Below are 15,690 nucleotides of genomic sequence, written 5' to 3' on the forward strand. Positions count from 1 at the left end.
AGGTGTGAAAAACCGCGTATATGTGCACAAGGTCAAAGTGAGGACAGGTTCTTAATACTACATTAGTAATAGCTGCTTCTTACTGGCAAATTACATCTGCCTAGCAACAGCAGTGAATTGTAAACATAAAATATAGCACATTAATGTGATGAAGTTTGTTTCCACCATATCGAACATCTTCATTAACACTCTTTTTCACTGTGTGTATCTGAAGGAAGAAGGCAATTAGAAGACTTCAGATTTTATGTTAGAGCTGGGAGTATTTGATCAATGGTGTTATTCATTGAATAATGCACATTTATGCTAGCCCAAACTATTTATGAAATTTATGTCAAATTCAGTTAATAGTTTCAACTAAAAATAGTAATTAGTGAAATATTTAATTTTTGTTTCAAAAGAGTATTTCCTGAGAAGATAAACTTTTTACTAAAAAATGCAAATTTAAGCAAGTTATTACATTCAAGCCATTTTCTTTACTCTTCATTTCAAAGAGAAATCTGGAAAAAAAAAATGTTTTGTTTTAAATGTTCAGCAGCCAGCAAAGTGAAAAAATCAATTATTCACACAACTCTATTTACTAATACTCTGTGGAGGAGTAGCTTGGATGACTAATCTTGTTTGTTCCCATACGCCGCCTCCACTTGCTTATATGTCTGCTGAGAAATAGCAACCTTGAGCTTCCAAAGACTCATGGGTTTTGACTTGACTGTCTTACAGTAGCAGTATGGACTTTGTAGGGAATAACGCTGTGCTAAAATGAATTTGTACTTTTTCACATGCTGCAGATAGTATTAGAAAGGAGGGTTTCCATAGTAATGAAGATAAGCATTTGGAAAGACACATCACCATTTACAACGAAAAACCATTGAGTTTGACTTGTGTAAGTCTCTTTAGTTATGTTGAAAGTGAGTTTTCTCCACAAATATTTCTTATAATTAAATACTATGAAATCATATGAAATTTAATGATTTTTGAGGGAAGATTCTTATTTGTGTGCTTTCTACATGACTTCACACAGACATAAACATTGTATATTAAGAAAAAAAAAGATGAAAAAAAAATCCAGTGGTAGCTTAGTAGTGCAGACACATATTTGAGCTAAATAGCTGGGACATAATATAATCTATTCAGCAAGAAGTTGAAAAGAGAGTGTAACTAGATAGTTGCACAAGTACAAGTATCTATAAGGAGGACAAATTAGCCTGTTGGGGGGCAGATAGCCTATGACAGATTGTCTAACTCTTCCTTACTCTGCTTCTGCTCTTGGCTCATTCTGTATTCTGGATGACATAGTTCTTGGATTGGATCCTATACTCCTATTTTACTCCTATCATACAAACCATGTTTCATGAAGTGAAATTAGAAAATAGAATTGACTGCTCAGTGTGGTGTCATAAAGCATATATAGCCACAAGCCCTAACAAAGATCTCAAGACGTCATAACTTTAGTTGTTTACCTAAAGATAGTCCCTTTGAGGGCACATTTAATTTTTATACCTTATTTTTCCTCTGTCATGAAAAGGCTTTTAAAGGATCTAAACCTAGGGAAGTGGTGTGAACATCCACATACACCCCAGCAGAAATGACTTTCTAAAGTGACGTTGTAGGAGTTCAGAGCAGCAGGACATTTTCTACTCATTTTTTATGTAAGTGCTTGTAAAATTGCTTGATATCCACTGGCAAGTGCACAATACATGCACAACTACACAGAATACTGTCCAATAGGTATCACTGTCTATTGGGTTGGAAGGTATTTAAAAGCTGGACCATTGGCACCTAATTAAGGTACAGTTAATTTGCAAACCAAAATAAATCCATCACATTTCATAACAGCCAGTGCGTAGAATATGTGTAAATACACAGATGTAGGCTTAGTGATCCTGGTCACTAAAGACTGCCTGCCTATATTACCATTATTTGAACTTTGTTAAAGAGTGTTTTCAACCTTAATAAGTTATTGTAGCTCCATGTACAGAACCTAAAATGCATTTTCAGACACTCTCTTTTCTTCTTCATTCTTCAGACTGCAGTGTGTATTAAACTCCAAACACTGCTTTTTCATCAACTTTTCTACTGAATAGACATGTATGATACAAATTTTTCCTGGAAAAGTCATTCCTAGTTTTTTTACAGACTTTCTGAAAGGCCCAAAGATAGGACAGATGAGATCATATGCATGCAGGTCCCTGCATGCTTTCTACTCAGTTGTATTTTTATACATGAACAGATATTTAAAATACATCAAGAAACACATCAAGAAACAAAATACTGGTCTGGCAAATTAGATCAGTAGGGAAGACATAAGGAAGGAGGAATCAGAGAGAGAGAGTAGTGAAGTGATTTCTCCTAGATCAGGTAGCAGGTCTTTGTCCAAGCAAGGAATAATGAGTTCTAACTACTGAACTGTACTAACTCTCACACTTACTATTCAACTTTCAAGCTATTAGTGTGAAAAATGTGTCCTGTAGTTATCAGATGAGTCTCCACTCATCTTCTGTTCTAGTTTTCCAATCTCAGGAATACTTTTGGAGAGCTACAGGATTTCAAAAAATTATCCTTTGCTACACTAGAGTAATAACATTTTCACCTTGACCCTGGCTGCACCTCTATCTTTTAACCTTGAGTATCTTAGGTCAGGCACAGATTTTTTCCATGTGATATCAAAGCTCATAGTTTCATGAACCACAGATTTTCAAATGATACCTTATACCATTGAAAAAATTTAATTTCCAGCATTCACTTTCAGTGCTGGAATGTCCCAAAATAACAGGCTTTAAAACCATGACAAGTTTATGCCAAAAGAAGTATGGATTAGCATGTCATTTTTTATGGCTCCCTCTGAGCCCTGCTCTGGTGGGCTCATGTTAACTAAGGCACCTGGTCTCCCAACAAGAGGAAATGAAAAATAAGCCTCTGTAAAAAATCAAAAAAATATATTCCTAAAATAGCTTTTTTTCTTCCTGGACTGCAAGTGCAGTATCTAGAATATATGATGGCATGCTCTTATACAAAAGGCTTTTACAAAGATATATTTGTGAAAAGCAACATAAATCTATATGCCTTCATTGCAGAGAGAAAAATTCCCTGGGTTGTCTCGTATTCCTCATTTGCAATATTTGGCATTTACTTAAAACTTTTAATCTTGAGATGTACTTTGGGTAATAATATGTTTGCATTTAGATCTTAATTCCCATTGAAATAATTCAACCACTTCTGGAACTTATGAACGTTAAAAAAAACATTGCACCTATTTTGTAAATAGAGACCTAGGCAATATTTCTCTGGGACCAGTGAAGATGGTTGACACCAAAGAGATTGTTAGGGACAGTGTGCAGCACTAGTATGAAAGGTGGGATAGACACAGAAGATAAGCAAACAAGTGAAGAGGAAAACACTAGAACTGGAAGAGAACTTATAGAAGAACAAAACCTAGAAAATTAAGGTTACATGAGAAAACTGCAGAACAGTGGAAAAGGAAAGGATGATGTTGGTGCGCTTGTTCATGAAAGTATCCGTCTCAAGAGTTTTAGAGATGAACAACAAACCAGTAGCCTACAGACTCCTGTGCAACACAACATTTTCACAACAGTACATTTCAGGATGCAGTAGGAATTAGTGTTCAGCTCTGCTTAAAAATATAAAATTGGGGGTTGAACTGAATGCCATTGGACCCAACCAGCTATTCCTTTACTGCCTTTGGTATTCAGATGACATTTACTCTTGCCCTTTTTTAAAATCCTGGGGGAATCGCTGAATTATATATGCACATATATATCCAGTACAGAGCGCTGAAAAGTACAGTTTGCCTTCAGGGCCTGCAATTAGGGATTTGCTAAGTCAGCTATATGCTGCCGGGGAATCAAGGAAATCTCCATTAGAATGCCATTAGGACCTGCAGAAAAGCTCTGCATTTCGCAGCCCCCTCATTCTACCTACATTCTATTGTATTCAGGAAAATTTCCATATTTTGTACAGAAACATTCCTTCTTAATGAATTGCAGATTCTAATAAGTGTTTTTAGATCAGTGTAATGCCCTTCGTTTGTCCTACCTGAGGTGGCCAGAACTGGGCAGTCCTTGTGGGTCTGGCAGACTTCCCTAATGGCTTATTGAGCCTTTGGCAAGACTGAGTTGAGCACAGTTCATGCAGAACTGCTGAAATAACCATTTGATAACGAAGTAATTTCTTTAAAGTTACCAGTGAACATTCAGTTCAACATTAATGCTCATGCTAGGTGTCCTGTCTGGTTTGCTCTCTGAGCTTCAAATAGTAAGCGCACGTACAGGATCAATGTTTGCGCGTAAACAGCTGGTTCTTTTAAATTCCACATCTCTGTTGTGTGAAAATTTATACCAAAGGTATAACGGGAGCAATATAACAGGAGGGAAAGTACAAAATTTGATAATTTCTTAAGAAGTTTTACAGTGATATTCTTGGTAATTGTAATCTGTGCTTGGTTTTATTTGACACCAAGGTCTAGGAACGAAGAAAAGATTGAAATTGCTATCATAAACTATAGGAGTTTTCATTAACTTCTAAAATATATTTGCAAAATGTTTCGTGCAGATTTTTACTCATTCAGAAATTCTGGCAGTATATATAGATAGAGTACATATGAATTTCTATAAACCGCAAATGTATGCAAAACCACAACTACGTGTTTTCACAGGTAGATGAAAATTCCTCGATATTCAGAAATGGTTTGATTCACTGAAACACATATGGATACTGACTGGTCTGAGCTCTCAGTTCTCTTTTCCAATAGGGTTTTGTAGGATAAACTACAAGGTCCTGTCAGAGGAATCTCCTGTTGGAGGAAGTGTCCTGACATACCAAATTTGGTATTAGTTTGATATGAATAGGTGTTTTTCCATAAATTATTTCAATTCATCTACTAGATATTGTCATACAACATATTTCTGTTGTGTTTAGTGTTACTGTATATAACACAGTGCAACGGATAGGGACATCTAGCCACTCCTGCAGAGAATTTTGGAGCAGCAGTGTGTACCACTATTCTGGCTGCTTGAGGATGCATGCCACTAGTTAGGAATAAAATACATGAGAAGCACTGGGCATAATCTGGAAGGAAATTACATCTTCTACCAAGACTGCAAGATTATCAGGGTATGGAGAACATTGCCTCCAATCCCTGTCACTTGAACAAGTTTTAGGAAAATTTACTGAATAAAGGAGTCAGCATTTCCTGTCTACCTACTGAATGCTTCCCTTTCAGGGTCAATCTAAACCTTAATATATAACATACATAGTGCAGTCTGCTGAGTTTTTTCATGACACAGTTTTTAACCATTCCCTCCAGTACTCATTCACCTGCCAAGATCTTTAAGATATGTAAGGTTTGTGGAAAGGCAGGCAGTGCTTTTCATGTAAATTGTGTAACAGACTCAGTCCATTCATGTGAATCATGCAAAATGGATGAAATGGAGAGCTGTCTTACCTACCCGATGGCAGAGCAAGGTCCTGCATCCTGAAGAAAGTTGAGTTGAAAGAATGGCATGTACCCAGAGAATAAACATTTTCATAAAGAGGTCAGAAGTCAAGCATTTTTACATTTCTTTTTCCAAGTTTCCCAAATGCACTAATCCACGTTTCAGACTAGCCAATTGTAAAATTTCCCTTAAAAAAACAAAGGAATTTTGAGTTGTAGAAACATAAAATAGTGTCTGAAACCAATACATTCCATTTTTATAATTGCATAACTTAGAGACAAATTAAACTGACTTTTTTCCTCATACCTAATAAAAAAAACCTCCAGTCTCAGTTTAAGATTGCCAAGATGCAAATCAGAGATTTTTTTAAGGATTGAATTATGAATCCATGAAAATAGAACATATAATAGAAACCCTCAGAGCTATAACTACAGAAGTTGCAAAGGGGCACTGTTTGGAATAGAACATCATCAGTTAACTTACCTCTTCATTCACGTCTCTTGGTAAGCATTTGGTTACTGTAAATGCTTTAGATTTTGCATAATTTATGTAAATTATAAAGCACCTGTTCTCTTCCCAGAGAAGAAACTGTGGTAGTAGCTTTAATTAATGTACATAAGATAGTAAGAATGTATTAAACACTTAATTATTAAATATAATAAATGTAAATGTAAATATTGTACAATTGGATAAGGTTTGAGGTTCAATATCTCCTATGTAATAATTAACATAGCACATAGGATATGAATAAAACATTCAAAAAAACAAAGGCAGTAAGTCCACAAATGTAATCCCTATGTTCTAAAAATGAAGTTAATAAGTAAAATTAAGAATGATTCAGTTTGGTGCAAGTTTTACCTCCACCCTTGGAAAAAAAATCTTTGTCTTCAATAAATGACTGCTATTTTTCTGTGTGGTTCTTCATTGCTGACCTTTGCTTAGAGTAGGAAGAGGAGGGAGGTTAAAAAAGACCCTTGCTGGTGTTCGCAGGGTACAAAAATTGCTCCTGGCTAGTGGCCCCTCGCACTAAGTTGTACCTGCCAAAACAACATTTTTTCTACTGATTAGCAGAGGAGGTGACCCAAAAATAATAATAAAAAAAATGTGCTAAACAAAATTACAGTGCTTAATATACTACAGATTATATTGTTGTGATACCCTAGATGGAATAGAGGATATTATCTCTTGGTAGGCAGAAATGTTTCCTACTTTTTCAAAAGAATGCCCTTAGTTTGAGAGCATAGAGGCATAGAGGACATGCTCCAGACAAATATGTATGAATCACTTTGCTTTGCACTGAAGCATCTCAGTTGAGACAAAGCAACAGTTTAATGGAGCACAGCAATATCAGTATGTTTTCTGACTAAGGGATTTTTATTGAGTTCTCTCTGTGGTGTAATAGTGCAGCTGTGTGTATGCATGTGTTTGTGCATGTGCATGTGTGTATGCATATTGACAGCTCTGCGAGTATTCTTAACCGGATTCTTTTTAACACAGTCAGACTTTGAACAAGAACCTCTCTGGTTCTCTCAGCTACAGTAAGAGTATACAAAGAGCTAGCAATTTAGCACAGTATGCCTTGTAATTAGTTTAATCATTGTCAGCATGTAACTACAAACCAAATACCAATTAGTCGTCTTAGTATATCGGTGTTTCTTAGTTGTCTTTTGAGTTAAGTTTTCTACTGAAGTAAGCTGAAGTCCCCTGTGAGAGGAGAGAAGACAACTTTCTACATTTGTTCAGATGCGCAAATACAGGGAACTAGTTAAGTGCATATTATCAAAATGCAGGTTTGGTGTCATTTAAAAATCAACAAAGATGGAAGGATTAAGACATTTAGAAAAGCAATTCTGTAAATGATTGACAGCACTGAATTAGAGATAAGGCTGATCCAAGTTTGGATTCTGAAACTCTCCCGAACCCTTGGCTCTTCTGATCAAAGAATATGGTTCAGACCCCTCTGTATTTTTAAGTGACTCAAAGTGATTTGAATATTCAGTTAGGATTTTATGTGTAGAATAGCAAGTACTTGAAAAGGTGAGAAAGAATTTGAATCTTCTTCTTGTAGTAGTGTAATGTATTATTGGAAATACTTAACCATTATTTTTTCAGCTGAGACTGCATCTTCAGTTACTCTGTCACAACTTTCTTTTCTCCGGGTAAAACAAGATTATCACAGGAGAATCTGACCTAGTGTAGTGGCATCCATGGTGGCACTGGCAACACTAACCAAGTACAGCTCTTCAGCTATGAGAATGCATCCCAAGTGCAATAGCCCACAGAGTAGTCTTGGGAGGGGAAACAGCCCCTGACACCTTGGGGAAGCTCAGCCATGCAATGGAACCGGTGTCAGTGCTTGAAAAGCCACACAGCTGTCTTTCAAGGGACAAGGCAGCTAGAGGAAAAGCTGAAAATAGAATAACTATTCAGAGGCAGTTTGATGGGGAGTGAAGGTCACCGAATGGTTATTAAGAATGGAAGTGGCAACAGTGGCAGCAGAAGCAATTTTACCTGACCAGAACGGACCCAAAATTGGCTTTTATTTGTACCCACCCAAGAAATTCTCATTTGATGAGCAGAAGTTAGGAAAGAGAAATGGAAGGGATTTCCCCAGAGAGTATTTTTCCTCCTCCTCCTTCTCCAGCAAAGGGAAAGGAGTTTGTTTGGTTCTGTAGTGGTGAAATAATGCTTAAAAGGACCAGTTAGAGAGAGAAAAAAAAGTCACTTCCAGTCATTTATGATTTATGCAGAGACAGCACAGTGCCAGCATTTCCAGATGTTCAGAAGCCTTTGGAAAACAAAACATATTTCAAAAAATTCCTGGGGCTAGAAGTGCAAATCTCATTCACACTCATGAGATCTTGCATAAACAATGCCTTGGTACTACGACAGGGCTACTCATAAGCACCCGCCAAAATAAGGAGACTGTGCAGTGTAAACCTAGATGTTTGATAAAGTTCTCAGAGTTTTATCGACCAAATATACAGCCCGTGTAAATGAGCTATCGTGTCAACATTGCTCTAAGTCTCCATGGCTCCGATTAATCTCCAATTCAGCTATTCCCCAGTTTGACAATTCCCACTTACATGCACTAAGGATCTGCCCTTTTTCATCAATGAGCAGAAGTTCCTTGGTCTCATCTGTCCTGCAAGTTTTATATTCAGCCTCCCATGTGTGTCCTCTTTTCCATCTGTATGGAATTTTGCCTGCTAAAATGACTATGCCATACTTTATTCCAAGCAAATTGCACATTGATGCCTATTTTTTTCATGTAAAATCAGCCTGCAACAACAGATTTGGGACTTGAGATGACATTTTAGCCCTGCATTGATTTAAAACCACTACTACATAAATTTAGATTTCTCAGTGGGCATATTTGCTGTGCAGAGATATTTCTCCTAGTATGCACACATGTCCACTCACACATACACATATATGCCCATATAAAAACCTATACTTTACGTCACAATAAGGAACGCAGACCACCTACCAAAACCACAAAGTGAAATCAAGCTTATAACCTTTTGAATTCAGGGCATTTATCTATGTCCACATAATATTTTGCCTTAATACTATCATCTTTATTCCAAAATATTTACATGCATATTTAAATTCAGCTTCATTGGCCATAGAGAGAATAGGAATAATTAGGTGCTTTGGAGGTTATTAGAAGCACTGTTAGAAGCTAGAGAAATGACAGGACTATTCATAATAATCTCCTTGCCTGAACCCATTTGATTTTGTGGTACAAAACCTACAGATAGTGTTTGTGAACATGATATCCTCAAATTTGGCACAAGAATATGTTCATTATTGCTTAGAAGTAAGACTCCATTATGAGTGATGATGTGTCAAAAGTCACAAAAATGTTGAAATTCCACTTCAACTGAGAAAAGGTAGTGCACAATGAATCTGTGTGAAATGTATTAAATCCCAGACTAGAATAGTATTTCTGTCTCCATTAGCAACAAGCACCCATGAGGATGTGGTGACTGACTTAAAGAAAAAATTGTTTGTGATATGAATGACAATTTCCCAGAGATACACCAAAGTGGTGACACAAATATTCAGTTGGATTCTCCTCCCAAATTCCCATTTCAAGGTCAGCACTGCCAGCCAATCAATTTTGTATTATTTATTACTCTGTTTTCACATACAGAGCCTTTGAGTTAGCTATTAACAGTGACTCAGTAGCACTGTGGGCTATAAATGTACAAGGGAAAGTTTACCCTCGAGTGCTCTCTTTACTTGTGGTTCCCCTTTATTATTTTCTCCTCTCAAGTAGCTGTCCCACCTGTGATCCTCTTCACTATATTTGTCTACTTAATGAAATTTTACATAGTTGTGGGATAATTCAGATTATCCAAGGAGTTCTTTTAAATGAAGAGTCATTTGAAGGTGTAGGTTGTCTGATGAAAGTAGGGTTCTCTTGAGGAAAAGAAAAGGCATACAGGTGAAGTTTCAAGGCATGATAGTGCTATCACTTAGAAAAACAGCATAAGAAATCAAAAGTTTCACTGTTCATAAAGACCATTGATTCCCTCTGTGTATATATGCACATATATATGCATATATACACACACATGTGAATTAGGTTTCATAGTACTGAAGTTCACTAACATGGATATAGGTCACTTGGATAACCTATAAACAATCCTTCTAATAACTCTCTTGAGGGATTAAAACTTCTGCTTTATTTAGGACCAAGCAGCTTTCAGGTACCTTTTTAAAGCCAGTTTTAAATACGTTTGTCTGCATGTATTGGGAAGCAGTTACATTATTAAAAAAGGATGTTTACAACATAAACTTGTTTGTTCATTCATGTTATATGCATACATGTTAAATAACTTCATTGATTTCCGTTTCTCATTTCTGTTTCCTCATTTCAGTTTAGTTTTATGGCCATAGCAAATTACATTTGAGGTTCAAAGTTAGAGTTTCTTTTTCTTTTTTCCCCTGTGATTCTTTTCCCTTAGGTTTCCAAAGTTTGCTTGTGATTTTACAGATAAGCATTCCTAACACGTAAGACTCTAATAACGTAAGTTGAGAATCAGAATATAAAAGGTTTTTTTGGAAAGGTACCCTGCAAATATGAACAGAAGTTTGGCATTTTCTTCTCTAGAAAAAAAAAATCCCAAATAGCTACCACCTAATATTTTGGATGCATAACTGTGTTAATGACTATGCCTGTTTCTGTAAATCGGAGGCAAATGATGGTAATTTCCATTTTCATATGATCAGTCTTTCAAATTTGAAAGTCCAAATAAGATAACGGCTTCAGTTCTCTAGAATGAGTAAAATAAATTATAAGAGATGACTCCAAAACTGGGCTTAGAAACAACTCTATAGTCACAGAGTAGCACTAAGGGATGTCCTCCAAGGTACTTAACTTTTGGCAGAGATGTGTGTAGAGCAAAGGAATAGGGCTTTTGTTTAATCCATGGCATATATATTATTTGCAGCTGATCCTTTTACTCCCTGTAATAGGAACTAAATCTTCACACCTGACAGACCCTGACAGAGGCCTAGGGACTGAGCAGTGTTTATGCTTAGTCTCTTCCATCATGTTCTAAAAAGCCCTGGCAATTCAGCATTTCATATTAAACAGTTCACAGGGGAAACTGCTCCAAAAAAAAACAGTTTTTTTTTTTTAGTTTCCTTTGCCCTATCTACTTAGATAGGGTTAGACCAAGAATTGCCATTGCCCAGCACTCTACTTGTTGAGGAATCCTTCACAGCTTCTTTATATCAAATATGGTAAAATGGGCCCCCTTACATGGAACGTGAGCCAGAGAAAAACGGCAGTTAGTTATTAGCAAGTTCTTCCAAGGCAGCCTAAAGGGGATTGTCCACCCGTGTTTGAATATCTAGCTATCAATTCACAGCAGTTCTAGCAAGAAGGGGGTTGGGGAACCCTAGTAAATGACTAACATATGTGCGTAGAGCAGGACCTTAGCTCTAGATGTACTAATAACTAACTTTTGTAACTTTTTTTTTTTTTTTTTTTTTGGAAGCGGTCAGAGGAATTTAACAAACAAGGTACTACCAGGCTTCCTGTTACTTGTAATTACAAGAATGGGCAATCTTTCATTTTAATAGGTCACATACTTTTTTTTTTTCCTCCCCCTTGCTAGTATTTCTTGTAAGCAGACAATGGTGTGTTAAGTTGGAAAAAAAAAAAAGAAAAAAAAAAGAAAGAGAAAAAGAAAAATGAAACAATTGCCATTTAAAACTTTTAGACTAAACATTAACACTGCTGGTATGCTAGCAGAAACTGGGACAAATCCTGCCCTAGCTCCAAGAGTGCAAAGGCCCAACTGGCAGAAGAGTGGTGTATAATAAATGAGCTGTCTGGAAAAGGTCAGAAAAGGATAGTGGGAGAAGAGAAGGCATTGCAGAGATACGGAACAGTCCCTGAAAAGTATGAAATTCAAAAAGTGTCATTGTACGTGGGTGTTTGTAGCTACATAGCTATTACTGCTTTTGCCCAGCACAGTTAGAGGCAAGAGGAGTATAGAAAAATTTGCTGTCAGTCAGTTGGTATGGTCTCTTTTGGGCAGCTTTATTATGGCATACCAGGTGTCAGAATTGATCCTACTCATCTTCCTCTGTGGAGGATCTTCTGACTAAACAATGAGGTGAGATTTGGTGCTTTAATGGTGTGCATCTCTAGAAGTCAATTGTATATGTATTTTAAGATGTAGATTGAGACATGGAAAAAGACATCAACTTTCCTAGAAGAAGAATACAAACAACTGATACTCGGTTTTCTTGAAAGGATGATGCATTCAACAGAAAAGGGAATTCTAAAATGATAACTGGTGATCAATACAGTATTTCCTTGGTAATTACAATGGAAATCCTGGGTACGGATACTTCAAATCACACTAAAGAATTTTAAGTTTTTCCTGTCTTTGATAAGACACGCTGATTTGCTGTTATTACTAAGTACATACAAATAGCTTTGTTTGTCATTCTTCACCACAAATCAGTGCTCCCCAACAGATTACGGTGAAAAGCAGGGAGAAAATAAAACTATGATTGTAGCAATTATTATACATTAAACTAGAGTCTTGTTATTGTAATGTTCTATACTTATAGTACAACGTAGTAGTGAAAATCTCTTGCAAACACTTGTACTTCTGAAAATTATCATTGTTTAGTACAGCTACTGAAATAATAAGAAAGCATGTTACTGCTGTAGACAGTTTTAGAATATCAACACTTTTAATTAAAATCTTTAACAGAACAATTTTAAAAAGTTAACATTTAGCAATTCATCTTAGGAGGAGTGAATAGCTCGTGGGGTTATTAGAGGACTCTAGGCAGAAGCCTTCATTCTTCTATAGCTACTTTGAATCTGCAACCGCCTAGCACTGACAGTATCTGCCACCTGACAGCCCATGCAGCAGCATCCCATTAGGCACAAGCACTTACCACAAGTAAGACAAAACAGCACCCTTGTTGTCTGCATAAGCAGGACATTTAAAGACCAAACATTTATTCAGTCAACCCTCACTACAGAAAAAAAAACCTCTTTCCTGAAGGCTCTCAGCTCCAACCTCCTCACAGCTAGCACAAAGTTACCGTGTCCCCGCTGCTTTGCATTCCTGCCCCCTGCTGACACCAATGACCTGGCTTTGGCCCTGCAGGGAAGCTGCAGCTCCCTCAGGTTTTCCAAATCATGCAATCAGACTCTGGTATACATTGGTCACTTGACCTAGGCTAACTTACATATTAGACCTGCACCAGCCTGATTGTGGGTAGTTTAGTAGTGGAGTTTAGGGATATAGTGCTTGGGTCATTCTGCAGTCTCCTATGATGGTGGATTATTATACAGCAGACAGTTAATTTAGAAGGGGTCACAGACCAAGCCTGCATTAGCAACTGGCCTGAATGGTGAGCTGTGAAAGAGTGTGGGGTGCCTGGGGTTGGGCTGAGAGGGCAAACCTCTGTAGCTGACTGGCCTGTGTCCCTGGCATTTTAGTTGTTATTCCATGGCTAGCAAATATGCCATTGACAGAATGAGACCAATGTGTCTACGGGTCTGCTGGACAGCCTCTTAAGTGGCTCAGTCTTTCTGTGATTACTGTGTGTGTATGAGGGGCTAAGAACAGTAACTAACTGTTATGCTGGAACAAATTGTTTCTGCTCAGTTTATCACCACTTTTCCCTAAATGAAGGCTGCCACTGTCATTTCATTTCTATTTGTTCTCTATTTCTTTCTTTTTCAGTGCTAGACTTTTAGACTAGAAAGAGAGGCAAGTAACTCCTGTGCCCTAAAGAGTATAGGGCTCTCTTCATGCAAGCGTGAGGACCCCACTTAATCCACTGAGCATTTTATGACTTGGCCCCTTGCAATTATGGCTGACAGGAGAATCAGTGACAGCTGGTTTGGTATTTATAGCATTAGTGATCATTGCTTCAAACCAAAGATGAGGCTTATGGATAGGGCTAGGCAGGAATGTTGCGCTGTCTCTGCCTGCACAAGATGCACTGTCAGTAAACTGGGATTTACTAGCATTTAGGGCCTGATCCTATAAGGTGCTGAGTGCCATATGGTGCACACATAGAGCAACCTCTTTCTGTACACCCCCAAAGAAGTCAGCAATTTTTTAAGTTTTACTTTTCAATGAAAAATACTGCTGGTATAATAGACTAAATTTTGTAATAAAAAGTGAAAGGTAGCAGCTAACGCAGCACCATTTAAACCTGCATCTGGAATACAATTGCTGTTTAAAACCAATGGGGAAAAGCAAGATATGGAGCATCAGAAGAGGGCCTAGAATGGAGACCTTTAAAAAAGAAGGATGTGTTATAAATAATAAACACCTATACAGTTGTACGTGATATAAAACAAATTCTATTTCAGTGCCTTGGTGGTGTTAATAAACCTCTCAGCTTTATTCTACTGGTTTATGGGATCACCAGCACCCCTCTATGGAATTATATGCTTTTCCACTGCAATGTAAAAAATCATTAAGACAGTTTTTCAATATTTTGTTATTGTTTGACCTACAGATTAATATGCCTCTCTAGAATTTGCATCTCCCCTATTGTCTTAGAACAAATTACAGCACAATAAATGCTGTCTAAGTGGAGACTGTTGTGTAGTTTTTTGCCACTTGCAGTATAGTTATGACTGGCTCCTGCATCAGCAAAAATGATTAGAATAAAAAAGTTAGATTTTAGGAGCTTTGAGATTGCAATGAGGTTATAGATCAGAAGATATTTTCTTGCACTAGTGCCCTTGGGCTCAGGGAAACAATCTGGCTGTTAAATGTTAATTGCTAAATTAGTGAAGCCTAAGCCAAACAGAGGTAGGTTCTTTAGGCAGCAATGACTAGGTTCGTGAAAAGGAAATAATCAAGGAAAGCACTATAAAATATTTGCTGCAAAATCTAAAGGAACATAAAATTACAAAAGTTTAGTATCTGCTCAAATTGAATTCAGAGAAAGGTTTGCTTCATTTCACTACACTCACTCTGGGGAAAATTTTAAGGATTCTTTGTACTTCTGTAGTGAAATCAGGAACAATTTGCTACTTCAGCTTCGTTTCATGTGAAACCCAGTAACCTTGAGCCCCTCTGATTTGGCCATTGCTTAGAAAATGAGATCCTGTGTATGTCAAAATCATTTTCAGCCTGAGGATTGTCAAATAACAGCTAGGAATTCTAGGAAGGGGAGACAAGTAAGTGAGAGCCTGGGAAGCATGATGAATAACGGGGATTGTTCAGGGGAAGAAGCAGGGCAGGAAGGAAGCCCAGCGTGTTTATGTGAGCGGTGGAATGGGAACAAAAGCAAAGGGAGCCAGTGGAGGCTCGACAGTGGAGCAGCAGGAGAAAAAGAGACAAATATTAGAGATTCAGAGAAAGGAGAGAAAGGTGAACGTAGCAGAGCCTATGTAAAAAAAAAGAAACTGCAACTTGCACTTAGGTCTCAGCCATCAGGGAGTTTGTGCGAAGCGTGCACAGAGCATGATGCAGAGGCAGTAGTAGTGGGACAGGACTATTGTCACTAAGGGCCACATGCCTGGGGAAAGTGATGAGGAAGAAGCAGCTTTTCTGGGTATTGAGTGAAGAAACTATTGTCTATATAAATCTATATAAAATAGTCCCCAAACCTGAAACCGAACAGGATGGCGTTAAGCTATTTGCTATTTCTGGATCTCCCTTTTGTGCTAAAGCTGAGATATAGAAATAATAAGGAGAGCTGCTGAAAAATTAAACACTAAGCAAGA

This window comes from Rhea pennata, chromosome 8 (assembly GCF_028389875.1).
Source record: "Rhea pennata isolate bPtePen1 chromosome 8, bPtePen1.pri, whole genome shotgun sequence".
Lineage (NCBI taxonomy): Eukaryota > Metazoa > Chordata > Aves > Rheiformes > Rheidae > Rhea > Rhea pennata.